Here is a 21829-nt window from a genome sequence, read left to right as displayed (position 1 = left end):
AATAAAAGACGATTTAAAGAATATTTTATCTTTAAATTTGTATCAAATAATTTATTTAATTTTAAATATATATATATAATTTAATTTTTAATTTATAAGTTATATTAATTTAGTTTTTTTACTAGCATTGGTTGTCATTGTACTGACACAGTTAATAATGATATTAGTATGATAATTTACTGTTTTAACATAATAGTTCACACTATTCATAATAATTTACATACAAATGATAATGTGTTGGAGGAATAATATTGATATTTTTTTAAAAAATTAAAAGAATTTAATTGATTTTTTAAGAAATTCAAAAGGTTAATTGTTTTTTATTTAATATGTTAAAGAAATTAAGATATTAAAATTTTAGAATATTATAAATATAAAAAATTATTAAATATAAAACTATTAAAAAAATTATTAAGATTTTAAAAAAATTGAAATTAAAAATCATAAAAAGACGTAAAATAATAAATTATAACTATTAAAATTTAATTTTAAAATAAATTGATATAATGGGATGAGTCACTCTATTTTTTAAGCAATGTTGAAAATTTTAACCTCAACAATGTGAACAAAACAAACTAAGTTGAGAGAATCAATCTCATAATAGGATTCTACAATATGCAATTTGAATTAATCAATCAATAAGTCAGATATCAATAATTAAAATAAAAAATCTAAAACTTAAAAGAATTCATAAATTATTAAAACTTATACTACTTGATAATACAAATTAAATTTTGAAAAATAGGTATTCAACAAAAATATGTTAGATGATTAAAAACTATATATGTTAATATACAAATTTTTTTATTAATTTAAAGTAAGTACAACATATACTAATATATATTATTTAATATTAAACGTTCATACTCCAGATATTTATGATGTTCGAATTTAAAACTTCAAAGAATAACAATTTTTTAAATCGTTTGATTTGACACGTGTATTTGATTGTTTATTCAAAGTTTGAAATTGTGGGGTTTTTACCCAAAAAAAACTAAAGAATCAATAATTACCTGTCGCACATTCATTGACCAAATTTTACTGATCTAACACGTATTTTTTGACATGTACGAAAGGCGCGGATCACCAAATGCATCTTCCCTGAGTTTTTATCCGAGCTAGCGTCACGCGGGCAAAGCGCGGATCACCATCCACGACTTTGCGGGGAAAACTGACACATCCGCGCTTTTCATTATTCACCTTGAATTATTGGGTACTCCATTATTACCCTAGCCTTAAAGTTCGACAACTCACCCATCCTCATCCCTTATAAATACCCCCGAATGCAAACATCAAACCACACCAAAATTACTTTCGCATTCTTCCTTCTATCAAACTAAATAAATTTTATTATAGTTCTTAGAAGGTAAAATTATTTTTTATTATATATATTTTATATTTAATTATTGACCAAATATTTTTGTACTAACTATTTCGTTTTATTTTTGCGGTTGTAAAATGGAAGGTGGGATCAAATCTCGAGAAATTTTGTCGATATGATAATAATATTAAATTGTGTTATTTAATTTACTGTGATTTGTTTTTATTTTTTTAACATTAGTTTATATTTTAACTTGTATATTATATATTAATTAGGCGTATTTCAACTATTGATTTTTCATATATAAGACTCTCAATCTTTCAAACTCTCAAAATGAGGCGTATTTCAGCTATTGTTTACTATGATAGAGAAATTCGGGAAGATGAAACCGGCGTTGTCTTCGATTCAAATCATTCTGTCATAATATCCTTCAAGAGAAACATCACTCTTGAGGAGTTTATAAGTAAAATTTCAAGGAAGGTTAATGTTGGAAGTACTAGAAGATTGTCCTCGCTTTAGTACAGATTTCCAACTGCAGTATTTTCGTTAACTTATACTGTGTTCGAACTCTCCAACGATGACGATGTTGCTATGATGGTTGATTTTCATAATCAAAATTCAGACGCTGATACATAAATGTATGCTACATTTATTGAAGTGTCTGCGGTTCGTGGTATGTCATTATGCTCCTACTATGGGTTGGCTCGACAAGCTGATCAAGTTGATAGCCCAATTCAAGTAATGTGTAATGATTTTAACTCGTTAATGGGAAATTCGCATCCTAGTATCATCCTATCAAGTTCAATGGGGAGACATTCATCAGCAACTTGTTATGATCTCTATCGAAGTTGCTCCACGAACAATCTGTATGTCAATATTGCTTCCAGTTCAAGGGGAAGCATTAATATGTCAATCTCTTTGACTTGAATATGGGGATTCCCTCGACACAATAATCTGTGATACCTTCAAGTTCCAAAGGGAGGCATTCAACTGCGAGCTTTTTCAACCTCAATGTCGAGATGCCTGCAACACAACACTCAGTTCAAAACCCTTATGACATGATGCCTTCATGTTCAAGATGAAGGCATTCAACTAACAAACTTGTTTAACCTAAATATCAACATCACAGAAAAACCTTATTCTCCACCAGAAGAACCTCTTTGTGATCCAAGTGCGGATGGTACTGAGATTGGACTATTCGTTGAGCCAGAATAACCGCAGTTCAACATGAATTCTAATGATGATGATGTAGATGAATTTCCCATAAATACGGTACACACCGAACCTCCAACACACATGTATAAAGCTGACTATGATTCAATGTATGAGCCAGAATTTACGAATATGCCTAATGTTGGTGACTACAGATTTAAATCATCAATTAATGGTGGTGTGTTATATATCAGAATGGAGTTTCCATTGAAAGAAGAAGCAATGATTGCAATTAATAATTACAACATTTGTAATTTTATTTACTCTAGAGTCGACCGATTCACCACCGAAAAGTATGTTTGTTATTGTGTCCAACGTGATAATGGATGTAACTGGATGGTTCATGTATTGAAGAGGAAGAGAAAAAATAACATATGGGAGCTAACAATATACAAAGGTCTTCATACATGTTGTGCTAGAAGGATCAACTAGGATCATCCTAACTTGGACTCTGACATTATCTACCAAGCCATCATGCCCATGGTCAAAACAAGCTCCCATATAGCTATTGTGATGTTGATTTCAACTATACAGTCTCAATAAGGGTACACCGTCTCCTACATGAAAGCATGGAAGACAAAGCAAAATGCCATTAAAAAACTTCACGGTGTGTGGGATTCATCTTACAATGAACTACCAAGTTGGTTTAGGGTAGTGCTCAGACTAAATCCTGGGATAATAGTCGACTTTGAAACTTACCATGCATACCACAATGATAGAGTTCTTCATGATCGATGCCAATTCTACCAGCTTTTGGACTTACCCACAGTGCATTAATGTTGTGAAATACTACAAGCCCATGGTCCAAATTGATAGGACATTCTTGTATAGAAAATACAAGCAATTTTTACTATTGGCAGTTGTCCAAGATGGCAATCGCAACATTCTTCCAGTTGCTTTTTCCCTTATTGAAGGAGAATATACATATTCTTGGGTTTTTTGCTCAAAAACTTACGCTTACATGTTGTCATGAAAGAAAAAATTTGTGTCATTTCATATTGCATAGCTCTGATTAAAGCAACAATGGAGTCTTTGGGTCCAATGTGGCAACCACCCTATGTACAACATTGGTACTGTATTTGACATATTGCTGCGAACTATCATGGAAAGTTCAAGAACAATGATGGATGCCAATTACTTGTACGCATGGGTATGTCACAATTCCTAATTTCATTTCTTTGTCATTTTTATTTTTTTATGGGAACTTAACAGTAAGTACTACATTTGACGCTCAAGTTACGAACTACTTCCTCAAACCTTTGAATCCATGCTTCAATATTTGTGAGTAAAAAATGAGCAATGATACAATTACATTAGCCTCATCAACAAAGAAATATGGACAAATGCATATGATGGTGGATATCGATATGGACACATGACGATTAACTTGGATGAGGCTATTAATTCGACCTTAAAGGGGGCTCCATTTACCAGTAATAACTTTGTTTAAAACGACGTACTTTTGTTTGGGTGCACTTTTTTCCAAGCTCGGGGGATAAGCTAAAACTTGAACGCAAAATAGTCATGTTTATAACCCAAGATTAGTTGCATATCTACAAAAAAGAATTATTGCTTCAAATGGAATGTCTGTAACAAGATTCTCTCAAACCCATTAATTATTTCTAGTCATATAAATGCCACATGCTCTAAAGTATAGGTGGTGTGACTGTGGGGTTTTTCAAGCTCTGAAGTATCCATCCTCCCATGTCATAGCATCTTGCTCTTATACCGGTCAAGACTATAACCATTTTGTAGATCCTGTATACTGACTTTCAGAAGTATTTAAGGTATATAAATTTGAGTTCCCCAATAGGTAATGAGAAAGATCCAGATGAGGTTCAAAATTGGCTTCCAATTGTACCAGATCTGTTCTTATTAAGGGATGTGGGTCATCCAAAATCCACTCGAATTCATTAAAATATGAATATTCGACAGACGTCCAAAGAAAACAAAAATAAGTGGGCTTTGTAGAAACCTAGGCCATAATGAGAAAAAATTTCCATCTCTTTTATCATCATATAAGCGTTGATGATGTGAGGATGAAATTATTGTTTCTGAAATCTCAATTTATGTTATTTCATTTTCATTTTCTTTGCATTAATGTCATTTGAGCATCACTAAGTAATGGGCTACTCAAGTGAAATTAAGTAAAACCATTACAAACTAAATAATAAAAGCAATTAAATAGAAACATTAAATACAAACGATACAATTTAAATAATTAAATAATAAAAACATTAACAAACAAAATAAATAATAAGTCCATAATTAAATAAAAACATTACATTTGCTGATAAATAAAGAAAATTAGATAAAAATATTACAAACTAAACAACTCTACTGATGTATGCGTCTTGAATGTGTTTCACAAGTTGGTGGTTGTCTATTTCGATGAGGGTTTCTTCGTATAAGTTCTTATTCCTCATCACTCACATTGTCATCATCATCAGCAGTAACAACTATATTTTACTGATGAGGGAAAGATGACGATGTAGCACCTCTATAGAATAAAGACCCTAGAGGTGTATGACTAACCATCCCACCACTCATAGAAAACTGTGAAAACTGTGAAAACATCAACATCGATGACTACGAAAAACTGAGTTGGAGATGTATGAGTCCGTAGTGAAGAATCACCCGCCAAATAAGCAGCATATGAAGCCCATGCTGAATCTATAGGCATGGAACTATAATATCCATAACAAGGTGCCATAAAGCCCATAGGGCGGTGGCATTTGAACAGGCTGTGGTGGCATCTGAAATGGATGTTGTGGCGTTTAACCCGGCTACGGTGGCATCTAAAATGGCTATGGAATGTAAACCAATGTAGACGATGGCTGCTATAATGGTTCCGATGATGTAGCTAAGAATGAACCAGAAGCGCCTGCTCTCCGTCCACGAGTCAAGGAACAATGATGCTATGACGGTGGACGTTTTTCTAGACACCGATGAATACTTCTACCTCGTGCTTCATCGAAAAGTATGAACGAATTCTCGTTCGTGTTAAACCACTAATAATAGTCATTCACAACTGAATAATGATCCACATAAATTGGCTCCCTACGGTGAATATGTCCACGTCGATCCTCCCAATCATTACCCACTCGTTGTGCTTCATTAGCCAGTTGACTTCTTTTTTTTGCCCCATCTATCGATGTTATGCAAATTGTCGAGATTCCTAGGTGCTTTAGGAATAGATTGTACAAAACCAAATTGGTGAAACAAGCAATTAGTGGGATGCCACTCGACAATAGCATAACATATCAGAGGGACCATCGTCATCCATACATCTAATGGGCCACTCAAGTGAGGTAGGATGCAATGCCTTAATTCTTCAGTAGCATAAGGAGTCCATTGAAACTAAAACATATATTTATAATTATTATCAAAATAATATTTTAATTATATAATGATAATTAAATGTAAGTAATAAAATTTAAATACATACCCATGTACCAGCCTTTTGATCAATGAGTAGCCGAATTTCTTCTAATTCGTCTGGTATATCATGATGATCTTTCCTTACACACGACCACCTATTCAATGTAAAAAAATTCATTATATACTCAAAAAAATTATTTATATACGAACTCAGTATTGAAATCACCTCAATAAAAACGAGAAGACTAACGGGTTTTTCATGACCAAACATAGAAAAAGACATGCGATACCACACCTATGACTGCAGAAGACGGAGACATCAAACGATAGCATTTTTTTGATAATTAGTTGCTCGACATATTTCTCTATACATAGATGCCAAAACCACAGAGCCCCAACTGAATGAGCTGGCAACTCGAAAAATTGCGAGGTGACACAACCACATACAATAAACTTGGTTGCGAGATTTATCGGGCATCAAAATCTCTCCTATGAGTCGTAATATGCTAGCATGGAAAAATATTTAGCCTTTTCCTCAGAACAGTCGTGACTCAACTATAAAAATCTTGTAGCCAACCATGATAACAATATTCGACCATCGTTGAAATTAGGCAGGATACCTCCAAGATACTATTCACATAAGGAATGACAATCACCATCCGTAAATAATTAGGGCCTAAAACTTTCTTAAAATTGTTTCGATGACTAAATTCAAATCTTAATTAAATTTGGGGGAATAAAATAAAATTTTAGTTAAATTTATACCGAAATCAGGAAGTAACTAAAACCTGAGGACCTACATTGTAATTTACCCTTTTTTTGGTTGGGTTTAAAACCCCAAAATTAAACAGTTTCAATTTTTGGAAACTCATTTTCTCTCTCTCTCTAACTTTTCCTCATTTAGAAAAAAACCTTCAATCGTTGTTTCATCACCGACTGTTGCTCCGTTTTTAACACCTCATACACCACCGTATTCCTTGAGTTGTCCCGAATCTACTGGTGTCCATTTTGTCTCTATTATAGCCAACATGTGAGGGGTGAGGAAGATAAAGTTTCTGACATTATTTTTTTTGAAAAACCTCCATCTTGACGATTTTCGATGTCTTGAGTCTGATTTCGCGATCTTTTTTTGCCAAATTCTAACCCAAAAGCCTCAAATTAAGACCTTTAATCCGAAAAGGCTTAGTATTTTTAGTATTTTTGCTTATTTATTTGAGATTTGATTATGGAATTGATTCGAGAATATATTTTTATGAAGGTACTCATAGTTCACCCGACCGAGAGTTGATTAGATCTGGTGCTTCCTGTCTGTAAGATCCGTACGATCCGCGTTCCTCGAGAGTTATTTGTAGGTATATGTAAATTATTTAAATAGGGGTTATTATTATTATTATTATTATTCATATTAGGATTATGATATGGATTGTTCCGATTCGTAGGATCTAGCGCTGCCGCTGATCATGATCGGCAGACTCAGTAGTACGCTTTCTTATCAGACTACTCAGACCGGTATAGGTGTGTTTCCTAATGGTGTTACATTACTTTTTTAAACTGTTCATCTGAACTGTTTTAGATTTATGATAATACTGAATACTTTTACGATGTGATACCTGATTTTCTGAATATTGTTTATTTGATATCCGATTTACAGTACAATTCTGATATGGTATTTGAATTATGTATTTATGTATATGATTTCTTAGTCTAGAATATTTTCATGTTTTACTAAATTAAACTACCATTTTTAATTGAATGCATACATGTTTATTACTCTTATTAGGTGTATTATTGGAGGAAGTATCTCAAGCCTAGTCTATGACTTGTCAGTCCTTACCGTAGGCTCCTTGGCTTTGTGCTCAGGGTAAGTCCTTACCGTGGCTCCTTGACTTTCTTCTTAGGGTAAGTCGTTACAGCAGGCTCCTCGACTTTGTGCTCAAGGTAAGTCCTTATTGCAGGCTCCTTTGCTTTGTGCACAAGGTAAGTCTTTACCATATATCATTATGTTGTGTGTATAAAGCCCTTATCGGGTGTACGTTTGGGCATATGGTTCTGGGGAACCTACATATTATGGTGATCGAATAGGGGTAGTGTTCATATTTTTAAAACACGTTTGATAAACTGATTTTTGAAGTATTTTATCTGTATGTTTTTATACACCGTAAGGAGCACAATGGGCTTTTTAGCTCATTCTGTAAATTTTAACATTTTCAGATAGTAGCATACGATGGGCTATCAGACTTGGCATCAGGTGGACCGACTACTCCTATTCTTGTACCACTGTATATCTCTATATACATTTTTGTTATACTTTGGTGACACTTGTTTTTGCTTCAGTCTCAATATATATGTATTACTAGTATTTTGTTATGTATATGTTTTATACGGTTTTTCTGATACATGTATACATTGATATATGGGCGTTTATCGTATTAACTTTTCTTATGACTAATTTCATATTATACTATATATGGATTTGAACGTTATTTTAAATATGAAAAGAAATTTTTGAATAAAATATGTAACCGCCTAAAGTTGGGCATAACGTCTAGGCCGGGTCTAGGGGTTACACTTGGTGATATCAGAGCTTTCGGTTTTAAACATTCGGAATGTGGATGAGTCCTAAAATCTTGATTTTCAAAATATTTTTGATATTTTCAAAAATCGTGTCACCTTATTTTATGAGTTTAAATATATTTGAGAATTCTGATGCTAGTCTAACTTAGGTTCAAATTCTTTCTGTAGAGCCTTGTATATTTATATGATGAGTGCTGCTAGAGGTCGTAGGCCAGGCTATGACCATGGTCGAGGGCAAACGACTCAGCCATATGTTACTATAGATGATTCGAAGTCACCTCGAGATCCTCCTATTTCGCTTGTAGATTCGCCTATTCCCATAGATGATTCGGTTACACTTTCGAGAGACCCTCTCGTCACTACGGATGAGGAAACTGATATGGATGAGGATTCCATTAATAGAGAAATCTTTCATATGTTCAGGAGAACTGATAGAGTCCCTGGTAATATGTATGCGGTCGAGATTTCGATGTCTTTGGTAGCTGTTGGGTTGTTCAATTTGAGGGCATTACTGGTGGACCTTCTACTGATACTGAGTATTGGTTGAGAATACTGAGAGTTCGGTGACATTTCAAAGTTCCATAGGCCAGTCCCTAGAGTTAGATCGTATTTTTAGAGGGTTTCCTATAAAGATCCTTGGTGAGATCTTTTTGGCCAACCTAATGGAGTTACCTTTGGAAATGTTTGACTTGATTCTTGGCATAGATTGGTTGAGCAAGCATCGAGTTAATCTCGATTATGAAACCAAAAGAGTTGTTCTTAAAACTCTGGATAACTGAATGATTGTGATGATGGGGGAACGTCGTGGATTCCTGTCAAATATTGTGTATGCTTTGGTAGTTGAGAGAATGATCAGGAAGGGTTCCAAGGCATTTCTTGCTTATATTCTGGATACTAGGAGTTCCCAATCTGACATTGAAGGCATCCAGATTGTTAAGGAATTTCCCAATGTTTTTCCTGAAGAGTTACCTGGATTGCCGCCGGATAGAGAATTTGAGTTTGAGATTGAAGTTTATTTCGATTCTACCCTAGTTTTGATGGCTCCTTACCGTATGGCCCCAAATGTTCTTAAGGAACTAAAAGTCCAACTCCATGAGTTGTTGGATATGGGATTCATTCGACCCAGTGTTTCACCGTGGGGAGCCCCAGTTCTTTTTGTAAAAAGCAAAGATGGGACATTGAGACTCTGTATTGATTACATGAAATTGAACAAGCTCACGGTTAAAACTAAATATCCTCTGCCTAGGATTGATGACATGTTTGACCAATTTAGAGGGGTTTCTATCATTTCAAAGATAGACTTGAAGTCTGGTTATTACCAACTTGTCGACATCGTTTTTCGCCTGGGCAGGGAAAAGACTGATTCCGACTCGGGTATTTCTCTTTTAAAGGAAATTTTGAAATGTGAGAAGTCACCACCAGTCATTTAAGGTGTAATTGGGACACCATAAAATCAGTTGATTTTAATAGAACATTTTATTTTTATCAAAATACCAAGTTTTAAGGTATACGAAAATTCAGAAATCGGGTTCAGGAGTCAGTTACGTATGGGGAAGGATTAGCACCCCCACAAGGGCCCAAAAATTGGTAGCTAGTTGGTTACCCTATATTTAAAATCAGAAATTTTGAGTTCGAACTTTAATTAATTTAAAAATCATTACGACTGCAAAGTTAAAAAGGGTGTTCGTTTATTAAGGACGACAACAATCCCCCTAGCATAAACGTGAGAGATAACTATTGTGCCTAATAACCGAACATTGCCTTAATTTTAGAAAACCATGATGCGATCTTTCAAAAGGATGTCGACCTATTTCGGGAATCACCAGTAGTCACCCCTTGAACATACTTGCAGGAGATATACCATTAATTCCCTAATAAGTGAACATTGCCTAAGGTTTAAAAAAACAATACAATCAAGCAAATTTTTATTTAATCCTAATTAAGCTAAGGTAAATTAAAGGCTTTTTCTAGCTTAAGGTGTCAAAGTATGAAAATTAAAAGACCTAAAGGCACAAACCTAGAATTGTAGGCTCTAATATTAATCCTATTAGATTTTAATCAATTATCGAATCAAATAATCGAGATAGTCCCTCGAGCATTTAGGCGAGGGCCAACTTGAATTATTCCCTAAATTAAAAGACTAGTTTGAAATCTAATTAAAAGTGGAGGCTCTATTTAACCTATTTAATTATGTCAATAATAAAGTTCTAATCGAAATTCAGGGACTAAAAGGTCAAGGTCTAAAATATCGAGTTCTAAAAGACTTAAAAGTTTAAGGACCTTAATCGATAATTTCTAAAGTTGAGGACTAATTAAAACCCTAATTATTAAACTTAAAGTTTTAGAAAATATTAATTATTAATGAATTTTAAAAGTCGAGCAATCGATTCGAGTAATCAGACATCTATTGCAAAAACTCGACTCGAATTGCTCCCTAATTAAAACTAATATGAAATCCTAATTTAAACTAATGTGAAATCCTAATTTCTAAACTTTATTCGAATATTATCTAATTTAAAATTAAATATAGAATTTAAACTATAAAACAAAACAATTAATAATAAACTTAATTTAAATAACAAATAATAATAAAAATAGAAAAAACAACATAAAAAAAATAAAAATAACATAAGTACAAGGACCTAATTGCATAAACTCTAATTACAAGTTCAAAAAAAAATAAATGAAACATATAATAAGGAACTAAATTAAAACAAATTAAAATTTGATGTCTAAATTGAAACAAAATAAAAATAAACGAATTAGGGACAAAAATACGAAACATGTATGAAATTAGAGGGACCTAAAGGAAAATAAACCATTTATTTAAGTCTCAAAATATCTGTTAAAATAAAAAGGCAAAATTACAAAATCAGTCCACAAAAATTTTTAAAAATTAAAAGGTCACTACTCATGACTAAAATGTAAAAACACACTAAAGTAATGGGACTAAAAGGAAATTATACAAAAAATTATAAAGTATGGACATAAATGGTAAAATCATGAAATTAGTCCTTTTCAATTACCATTTTGTAAAAAACACGAGAATTGTTGGGGGACTAAAAAGTAATTTCCCCTTAAGATGTTTCATAAATACAACTTTCTTTTTTTTTTACATATTTTTCATTTTTTCAGTTTAAAAAAAGAGAAGAGAGAGAGGCTCTCATCTCTCTCTAGAATATGGCCATCGCCAACCGGCTGGCCATCACCGGCCACCGCGGCCTCGAAAATTCATAAGGAGGCTCGTCTCGAGCTCTTCATCACAGATCTAGGCTCGGTTTCTCATAAAACGGTCTCCATCGCTGTAAAAAAATGGTCGAGACCGTTCGACTTTCCGGCTCTGATGACTCTTTCGACGACCCAAGGTGAGTTCCGATCTACACTCTTTATATTTTTCGTATTTTTTTCACTGAAAAAATGGTGGTTGGTTGGTTGTGCTCAAAATAAAATGCTATTTTTTGTTTGATGTTCAATATATATATATATATATATATATATATATATATATATATATATATATTTAGGTTTTGAAATCTAAAAAACCTTGTCTTCCTGAGATTCAAAACCAACAACAAATACGAGAAAAAAACTAAATAAAAATAAAATAAACACACGAACGTTGAAAATCAAAAGAAAAAAAAACCTTGAAATTTTATTTCTTCGAAAACAATAGATTATAGAGTTCCAGTAATTTTTTGAATTATCGACCTCTTTTTACAGATTATTTGTGTGGGTTTTATACCCATTACACTGGAATTAAAATGATTAACGTTTTTGTTGTCTTATGTTTTGTTTTTGTAGGAGGGAAGATGGTGGCGTGCACGGGATGGCTCTACTAGTAACTGGGGCAGTGAATGATGTGTGTTGATTGGTGGGTTGTTGGGATTGGGACAGAATCAGGGTGGCCTTCGATTGGGGAGGAAGAGGTGGAAGTTGGTTGGGTACATTGGGTGACTGCCAGTTAGGTTAGGGTTGACTCAGGTCAGATTTGGGTTGGGTTGAATTTTGGGTTTAGTTTGGTTTAGGCTTGATTTGAGGTTTGGTTATGTATTTGGGTTTGGGTTTGGGTTTTGATTAGGTTTTAGGTTAGATATGAAATTGGTTTTGTGTTTAAGGTTTGGGCTTCTTGTTGTATTAGAAAATATGGTGCTTACAGCTGCCACTCTTTGCTCATTACTCTGAAACTGGAATAGAGCAAAGATACACAAAGAACCATTTTTCAACGTGGTCTCTTATTGTCAAGCTGCGAACTCTTCTTGGGAATGTCAATTCTTCTCTTTCTATGAAATCGTTGAGTCCTTGCCGCAAATGATGTCATCTTTCCTTCATTCTCTTGGCTGTCTCTATCTTCAGTTCTTCAAGCTACGTGTTCTTCTCGTCATGATCTTTCCACTAGAAATGTTTATCCTTCAATTAAGTATTGTTGATTCAGAGTGTCGTGAATCGAGAAAAGGTTGAACAAGCTCTTCATTATGAATTCTCTACTGGCAATGTTGGTCCCTCGAGTGAGGCGTCACTAATTTGAAGTGTTATGAATCGAGTAAAGGAAATGTTATCCCCTATGGTGGGGCGTTACTGATTCGAAGTGTTGTGAATCGAGCAAAGAAATATTGATCCCTTAAGTGAGACATAGTTTATTAAGAAAAACAATCTCAAGTGAGATAAATATTCTGTTTCGAGTGAAATTATCTCAAGGGAGATAAAATCTTTGTTTCGAGTGAAACTATCTCAAGCGAGATAAAATCTTTTGTTTTGATTGAAACCTTATCAAGCGAGATAAAAGCTTTTGTTTCGAATGAAACTATCTCAAGCGAGATAAAAATATTATGTTTCAAGTGAAACTATCTTAAGCAAGATGTTGATCCCTCAAGGGAGACGTCATTGGTTTTAAGAAAAACAATCTCAAGTGAGATAAATCTTCTGTTTCGAGTGAAACTATCTCAAGTGAGATGTTGATCCCTCAAGTGAGGCGTCTCTTATTCGAAATGCCATGAATCGAGCAAAGGAAAAGTTATCCCCTCTAGTGGGGCGTCACTGATTCAAAATGCCATGAATCGAGTGAAGCAAATGTTAACACCTCTAGTGGGACGCTGTTTGTTTTAAGAAAAACAATCTCAAGTGAGATAAATCTTTTGTTTCGAGCGAAACTATCTCAAGCGAGAAAAAATCTTCTGTTTCGAGTAAAACTATCTTAAGCGAGATGTTGATCCCTCAAGTAAGGCATCGTTGGTTTTAAGAAAAATCTCAAGTAAGATAAATATTCTCTTTTGAGTGAAACTATCTTAAGCGAGATGTTGATCCCTCAAGTGAGAAGTCGTTGATTCGAAATATCGTGAATCGAACAAAGGAAATGTTGAAAACATCCTACACGTATGTCTTATGGATGGCCCGAAGGATTTACCATCTTGCTTGAAAGACTTATAGATGACTCGACGGATTTAATCATCATGTTCAAAAGACTTATTGATGGCCCGAAGGACTTACTCATCATGAAACCCTTGAAAATCAAGCTTAGTTTCTTAAAATCTTTCGTTTTCAGTTATCATCAAGAAACCCCTAAAAATTATGCTTAACTTCTCTAAAAAAAATCTTTGGAAATAATTATCAAGAAACCCCTGAAATCATACTTAGTTTCTGAAAACTCATTTTGAAAACATCAAGAAACCCCTAAAAACTAACTTAGCTTCTTTTAAAAGTTCATTGAAAATCATCATCAAGAAACCCCTGAAAATCAGGCTTAGTTTCTTTAAAAATTCTTTTGAAAATATCATGTTGTTTGGGTAACAAGCCCCAAATCAAAGTAATGATTCTTCTTGGATTGGTTCCTCAATTCTTGAGGTTCTGCCACTCGGAATATAATTCTCTTCATTCAATGCTTGAGTTCTATCTTTTCCTTCTCTTTTTTTCTTGAAAAATCTAGAAATATATGCTTTGATGCATGAAATGTGAATGCAATATGTATCTATATGCAATGCATGACTTTCTTATATGCATAAATGTTCATCAGTAATCCTTTTTTAACTTCAAAATGGAGAACTCATTCCTCCTTCACTTGATCACTCTTGTATGGAGTTTGCCCCCAACATCAACATGGTTAAACCAATCATCTGGAACAATCATGTCTGACCTATCTTCTATCTTTTGTCTTGCTTCGTCAACATGATTCTAGACGAAGTGTTTCCTCTCTTGAATTCTTGTTGCGATTAGGTAGACGACTGACTGGGTACCTTACACGTCTTTGACTTGATTTTTTCAATCAAAATTGTTTCTCAAGAGTCCTTGGCTAACTGCAGCGAGAATGATTCAATTCAAGGTGAGCTCTTTTTGTGTTCATCTTTCAACCCTGGCCCTCTAAGCGACGGGGTTCATTCACCATATCTGTTTGGTTTGAATCTTGTGATCTTAACGACATCTGGTTTAGGTAATGCCCCAATGTGGGTACTCATGGCTCTCTTTGTGCCAAAATCTTGATTTCGAATGGTTTCACTATGGTGTCATTAATTAGCAATGTTATCGAATAGCTTGAGGGCTTCTCTTCACGATGCCACAATGAGATGGACACTTAAGAAGTGATCATAATTGTCTTTCATTTTTTTTCTATGAGCTGGGATATGTACTGTCTTCAACTAAGGAGATCATCTGCTTCTTGACAACGTTACAAAGAAGTGTTAGAAGTTCTGTCCATCATTCATTCTAATCTCTCGGACTATTTGCTTTCAAGAAATGCTTTATTATTCTGACATCGTTTGTTCTCTTTATCCGATAGAGGCGGAATAAGCCTCACCAGAACTTTTTCACTTGAGATTATCCTGTTTACAATTTTTTTTTTCTTTTCTTTAATTTTAAAAATGTGAAAAAATGTTGAATAAAATTCAAAAGTGTTGTCATTTTCTTCCGGCTCACAATCAAAACAAATTGTAAAACAAGAGTTCATTGAATATCAAATAAGTCAAATTTTCTTTTAATCCTTCAAAAATTATATACATTTGAAAAGTGTAAGATTAATGTTGATATAAAGCTTAGGCTGACTTGGGAAAGTAATGTGTTTCAGGGTTGTCTTCTTTGGTTGATTCTGGTGTTCATTGATCTGATGAAGCGGCTGTCATGCTTATCTTCTAGAAATGTTCACCGGTTACAAACCTTGTGAGTGCCTTTGGGTTATGCAGTGCTTTATCAAGATGTATAAGATCATCTTCTGTGTGGCGTTTGATAATCTTCATGTTTGAGCTACCTTTGCATGTTTTCAACTCGAATTCTCTTTCAGTTTCAAGATGCCATCTAAAATTTTACGTCTTAACTTTTATTATTTTCCCTATCATACATTAAAGATTTTAGAAACTATTTTTTTCAAATAAAATTAACCCTGAGGGGCGGAATGAAATTTGAAGATAGTCTCTCAACTTAGAAATCCATGTATGATTAGAGGGGACCTTTCAGGCATGTAATATAGATCGGGGCTCACGGTTATGAAAGAAAAGGATAAATAGGCTCAAACAAGTGTTTAAGGGTTATTGAACCAAGGATCAATTCATTATTCTATATTCAATCTTGTCTTGCTCGACTTGAATCTGCTTCTGTGTCTTTTATTTTCTTTTATTTTTTGGTGTTCCATGATTTTCTTCGAATTGATCTGAGTCACTCGTCTTAAAGTGTTTGATCTATTTTTTCTTCTTCATTTCTTCTCTTTTTTTTTCTATTTTTCTTCTTTCTCTTCTTTATTTCTTTTTATCTCTTTTTGTGTGTTTTTCTTGCTATATATTTTTTTCATCTCTGTGTCATCAAATTTATTTGATATTCGAATGTTTCTTATTTGGTATATCTTGCGGTATCTTGTTATTTTGCACTTTATTTTATGATGACTTGCTTCTGTAGCAAAATCTAGATTGATGATCTTCACTCATGTGAGTAGGTGTCCTTCACTTTTGCCACCCAGTGTGGAGGGTGATCCTTGGTTAGGGTTGAATCAGAAGAAAAACACTATAAGCTCAAAAGGGACAACAATGGATATATATATATATATATTTGAAAGGATAAATGAGACAAAGGCGTTCATCATCTCTTACACCAAAGTCTTTATAAAAGAGGTATCCCCAGGGGGACGAGTATTCACGATTAACCTTATTTATAATGAAAACAATGTAATTAATGCATGATAGGATTAATTAAATGATTTCATTTATTTCTATTTAGCTTTGCTCCTGATATGCCCCAATTATTCGAATTCAATTGCAAAAACTTGATCTGCAATACTCCATCTTGTCTTTCTTGTAGGAAAGGTCCTCGTTATGCCCACATGATTTATTGAGGTTGGGAAATGAATGTTAGTTATGTGTTTAGGAAGGGAAATGCGTGACTTTAAAGTCATAATTATGAAAAAAGTAATGTTATGGAAAGGTTATTTCTGTCTGGGAAGGTAAAAGTTCAGGTTTTGGTGCCTCAGGGAGGATAAGGTCATGACTTTATTGTTTTAGAGGGAAGTGATGTCAAGGTTCGGTCTTTTGTGTGTTATTTCTGGTAAGGAACCCATCAATGATTCTTTCGGCTTTGGAGGGAACACAAAAGGTTTAATCCTACCACTTGTTAAAGATATATAATTAATGAAGTAGTAAAAGAACCTTTAATTCATTTGATATTTGAATAATTGTAAGATTAATACTTGATTTATTTCTCATGACCTTGGAAAATGACATAAGTTCAAAATATTTATTGAGAAAATAAAGATATAAGAAAAACACGTTCAAAGAGGACATAAGGCTTCACGGTAGGTGGAATAACTTTTTTTAAATTGGCCCCAGAATATCTCATTACGAGTTAAAGGTCAATACATTGGGTCAAACAAAATCTGGGCCTCACTTGTTAGTTCCCCATCGATCTCGATGAGGTGTCTCGAACTTCAGACGGTGCTAACATCACGTCCATAGCTCTAAATCCTTTTTTGGTGCGAATGGGGTGACTTATTCTTACCGCACCACTTTTATCACGAGATTCTCCGCAAGTTGCTCCCTAAATCTGTGATTAATGCATGTTGAGATGTAATATATACCATGTAATGTACAATGTATATATGCTAATGCAAACATGCAAAGATGCACATGCAAATGCAAAATGGGTGTGCACAATGCGAGATGCAAATACATCAAGAAACTGATCCAAAAAATAATTGTTCCCTGAACAATTCTTGAAAACCCGACAATGTCTCGGTACACTGGGGAAGTGAAAATCTTGTCCATCTGTAAGTTGTCCAGCTCCTTTGAGCATCTAAGTATTGCATTATCTTCAAAGCTTCTACTTCATCTCCTACTTTCAGAAATCTTTTGACATGGTTCGTGATCTTCAACTGTTAGCTTCAGCGTCGAATCTTCTTGAGTCCACCTTGTTATCTCAGTAGGTAGATTTATGGCTTGTCTCCTTAGTAGGTAGACTCTCTCTTGATGCTACTCCATCTACGTAGCGCACCTCCGAAATTCTTTTGATCCCAGCGAAAGACATTGCTTTGGGCATTATTTTTCAATAATCTTCTAAAAGATATGTCATGTTCATGCAAAAATGCAACAAGACTAGACAAAAGGAAATCAATGTTAATATAAACAAAAAACAATCAAGTCAATTGAAACGATTAGTCAAAGAGATGTAATCTAACCAACAAAAAATAAATTCGATTCAAATTTGAGATGAAAAATAAAGCATACAAAGAAAATTAATAATCCTAACCGCATGCATTCTAGTTCTCCTAAGTTACCCACATGGCTCTAGCAGGATAGGTTTACTAAGTTCTATACATGAGGTTGGGTTCTAGCAAAAGGTTCCCAAGCCATATTTACAACCTGCTACGATTGACTTTGATTCTGGCCCATTATAGACTTGCAAATCAGATTCGGCTCAAGAAATCACACCACTAAAAGTTTACCTTGGATCTGATATCTGGATATGCAACATATGATGCTTTCCAGAGATACTTTATTAGACCCACACAATAAAGCCCAATGATCCTCATGAGGTGTTACGTTTCTCCCTACTTAGGTAAATCAGGTTTGAGGTCGGGTTTAGAGCTATGTTATGCAACAATTCTAAATATTCATAGAAGTGTAAGCATTAACTAGAGAGAAAATCTTTTTTTTCTTTCGAAATAATATAATGAACCTTAAAATAAAACAATATCGAACTCATAATTTCCAGAATCCCAAATATAGGGTAACCAAATTGTGGCTTTACTCTCAAGTTATTTTAAAACAAAACGTCTCGCCAGTAGAGTCGCCAAGCTATCGACACTGTTTTTCGCTCAAGCGGTAAAAGACTGATACCGACTCAGGGATTTTCTCTTTGAAAGAAATTTTTGAAATGTTAGTAGTCGCCACTAATCATTTAAGGTGCGATTGGGACACCATAAAATCGGGTGATTTTAATAAAATATTTTATTTTTATCAAAATATCGAGTTTTAAGGTTTGCGAAAATCTAAAAATCAGGTTCAAGAGTCAGTTACGCGTGGGAAGGATTAGCATCCCCACAAGAGCCCAAATATTTGTATCTAGTTGGTTACCCTATATTTAAAATTAGAAATTTTAAGTTTGAACTTTATTTAATTTAAAAATCATTAAGGTGCAAAGTTAAAAAGGGTGTTCATTTATTAAGGCCAATAGCATTCTCCCTCTAGCATAAACACGGAAGATCAATTATTGTTCATAATAACTGATCATTGCCTTAATTTTAGAAAACCATGATGCGGTCTTTGAAAAGGATGTCGACCTATTTTGGGAAACACCAGTAGTCACCCCTTGAGCATACTTGCGGGAGATATACCTTTAATTCCCTAATAAGTGAACTTTTCCGTAGGTTTAAAAAACAATGCAATCAAACAAATTTTTATTTAATCCTAATTAAGCTAAGGTAAATTAAAGGCTTTTTCTTGCTTAAGGTGTCAAATTATGAAAATTAAAGGACTTAAAGGCACAAACCTAGAAGTGTAGGCTCTAATATTAATCCTATTTATTTTTAATCAATTATCGAATCGAATAATCGAGATAGACCCTCGAGCATTTAGACGAGGGCCAACTCGAATTATTCCCTAAATTAAAAGACTAGTTTGAAATCTAACTAAAAGTGGAGGCTCTATTTAACCTATATAATTATGTCAATAATAAAGTTCTAATCGAAATTTGGGACTAAAAGGTCAAGGTCTAAAATATCGAGTGCTAAAAGACTTAAAGGTTTAAGGACCTAAATCGATAATTTCTAAAGTTTAGGACTAATTAAAAACCTAATGATTAAACTTAAAATTTTTATAAAATATTAATTATTAATGAATTTTAAAAGGCGATCAATCGATTCGTGTAATCTGACATCTATTGTGAAAACTCGAATCGAATTTCTCCCTAACTAAACTAATGTGAAATCCTAATTTCTAAGTTTGGTTTGAATATTAATCTGATTTAAAACTAAAACTAAAATTTAAACTATGAAAACAAAACAATTAATAATAAACTTAATTAAAATAATTTAAATAACAAATAATAAAAAATAAAAATAGTAAAAACAACATAAAACAAAAAATAAAAATAACATAAGTATAAGGACCTAATTGCATAAACTCTAATTACAAGCTCAAAAAAAAAATAAATGAAACATATAATAAGGGACTAAATTAAAACAAATTAAAATTTGAAGTCTAAATTAAAAAAAATAAAAATAAATGAATTAGGGACAAAATTACAAAACATGCAAGAAATTAGAGGGATCTAAAGGAAAATAAACCATTTTTAAGTCTAAAAAATATGTTAAAATAAAAAGGTAAAATTACAAAATTAGTCCATGAAAATTTTAAAAAATTAATAGGTCACTACACATGACTAAAGTGTAAAAACACGCTAAAAGTAAAGGGACTAAAAGGAAATTATACCAAAAATTATAAAGCATAGATAGAAATGGTAAAATCATGAAACTGGTCCCTTCTAGTGACCATTTTGTAAAAACATGAAAATTATTGGGGGACTAAAAAGTAATTTCCCCTGAACATGTTTTATAAATACAATTTTTTTCTCTTTTTTTTTTACATATTTTTCATTTTTTTAATTAAAAAAAAGAAGAGTGAGAGGCCCTCCCCTCTCTAGAATTCGACCATCGTCGACCGCCTGGTTATCATCGATCGTTGGCTACCAAAATGCTCGAGGAGGCTTGTCTCGGGCTCCTCGTCACAGATATAGGCTCGGTTTCGCACAAAACAGCCTTTATCGTTGTAAAAACGGCCAAGACCGTTCGACTTTCCGAGCTCTGGTGATTCCTCCAACGACCCAAGGTGAGTTCCGATCTATACTCTTTTACTTTTCATTTTTTTCACTGTAAAATATGGTGGTTGGTTGGTTGTGTTCGAAATAAAACGTTGTGTGGGTTTTATACCCATTACACTGGAATTAAAATGATTAACGTTTTTTTTTGTCTTCGTTTTTGTTTTGTAAGAGGGGAGATGGTGGTGTGCACGGGATGACTCTGCTGGGCAGTGAAGGGTGTGTGTTGAATAGTGGGTTGTTAGGATTAGGGAAGAATCGGGGTGACCTTCGGTTTGGATAGGAAGAGGTGGAAGCTGTTGGGTGCAGTGGACGACTACCAGCTAGGTTAGGGTTGACCTAGGTTAGCTCGGGTCAGATTGGGCCAGGTTGGATTTTGAGTTTAGTTTGGTTTGGGCCTGATTTGGGATGTGGTTATGTATTTGGTTTTGGGTTAGGTTTTAAATTGGTTTTGGGGTTTAGGATTTGGGCTTCTGGTTGTCTTAGAAAAAATGATGCTTACACAACTCAAGATGAAGGATTCTGATGTCCCAAAAACTGCTTTTCATACTCGATAGGGGCATTACGAGTTTTTAGTGATGTCATTCAGGTTAGCTATTACCCCTTTTGCTTTCATGGATCTGATGAATTGAGTGTTTCAACCTTACTTAGACCAATTTGTAGTTATGTTCATTGACGACATTCTAGTGTATTCTCGAACTGAAGTAGAACATAATGAGCATTTAAAAATTGTTCTATAGACTCTGAGTGAAAACAAGTTATACGCCAAGTTAAGAAAGTATGAGTTCTGGCTCAACGAAGTGACTTTTCTTGGGTATATCGTTTCTACAAAGGGTATCCGGCTGGATCCGAGTAAAGTGGGGGCTATTTTGAACTGAAAGCAACCCAAGATCATCTCATAAATTAGTAGTTTCTTGGGCTTAGCTGGTTATTACCGTTGCTTCGTTGAGGGGTTCTCCATTATTGCAACTCCTCTAACAAAATTGTTAAGCAAAGATGTTCCATTTGTCTAGTCTGAGGACCAAGAAGCTAGCTTTGAGAAACTAAAGACTATTTTGACTC

This window comes from Hibiscus syriacus, unplaced genomic scaffold (genome assembly GCF_006381635.1).
Source record: "Hibiscus syriacus cultivar Baekdansim isolate YM2019G1 unplaced genomic scaffold, ASM638163v2 tig00112965_pilon, whole genome shotgun sequence".
In the NCBI taxonomy this organism is placed as follows: domain Eukaryota; kingdom Viridiplantae; phylum Streptophyta; class Magnoliopsida; order Malvales; family Malvaceae; genus Hibiscus; species Hibiscus syriacus.
Note: the sequence above shows the minus strand (reverse complement) of the source record.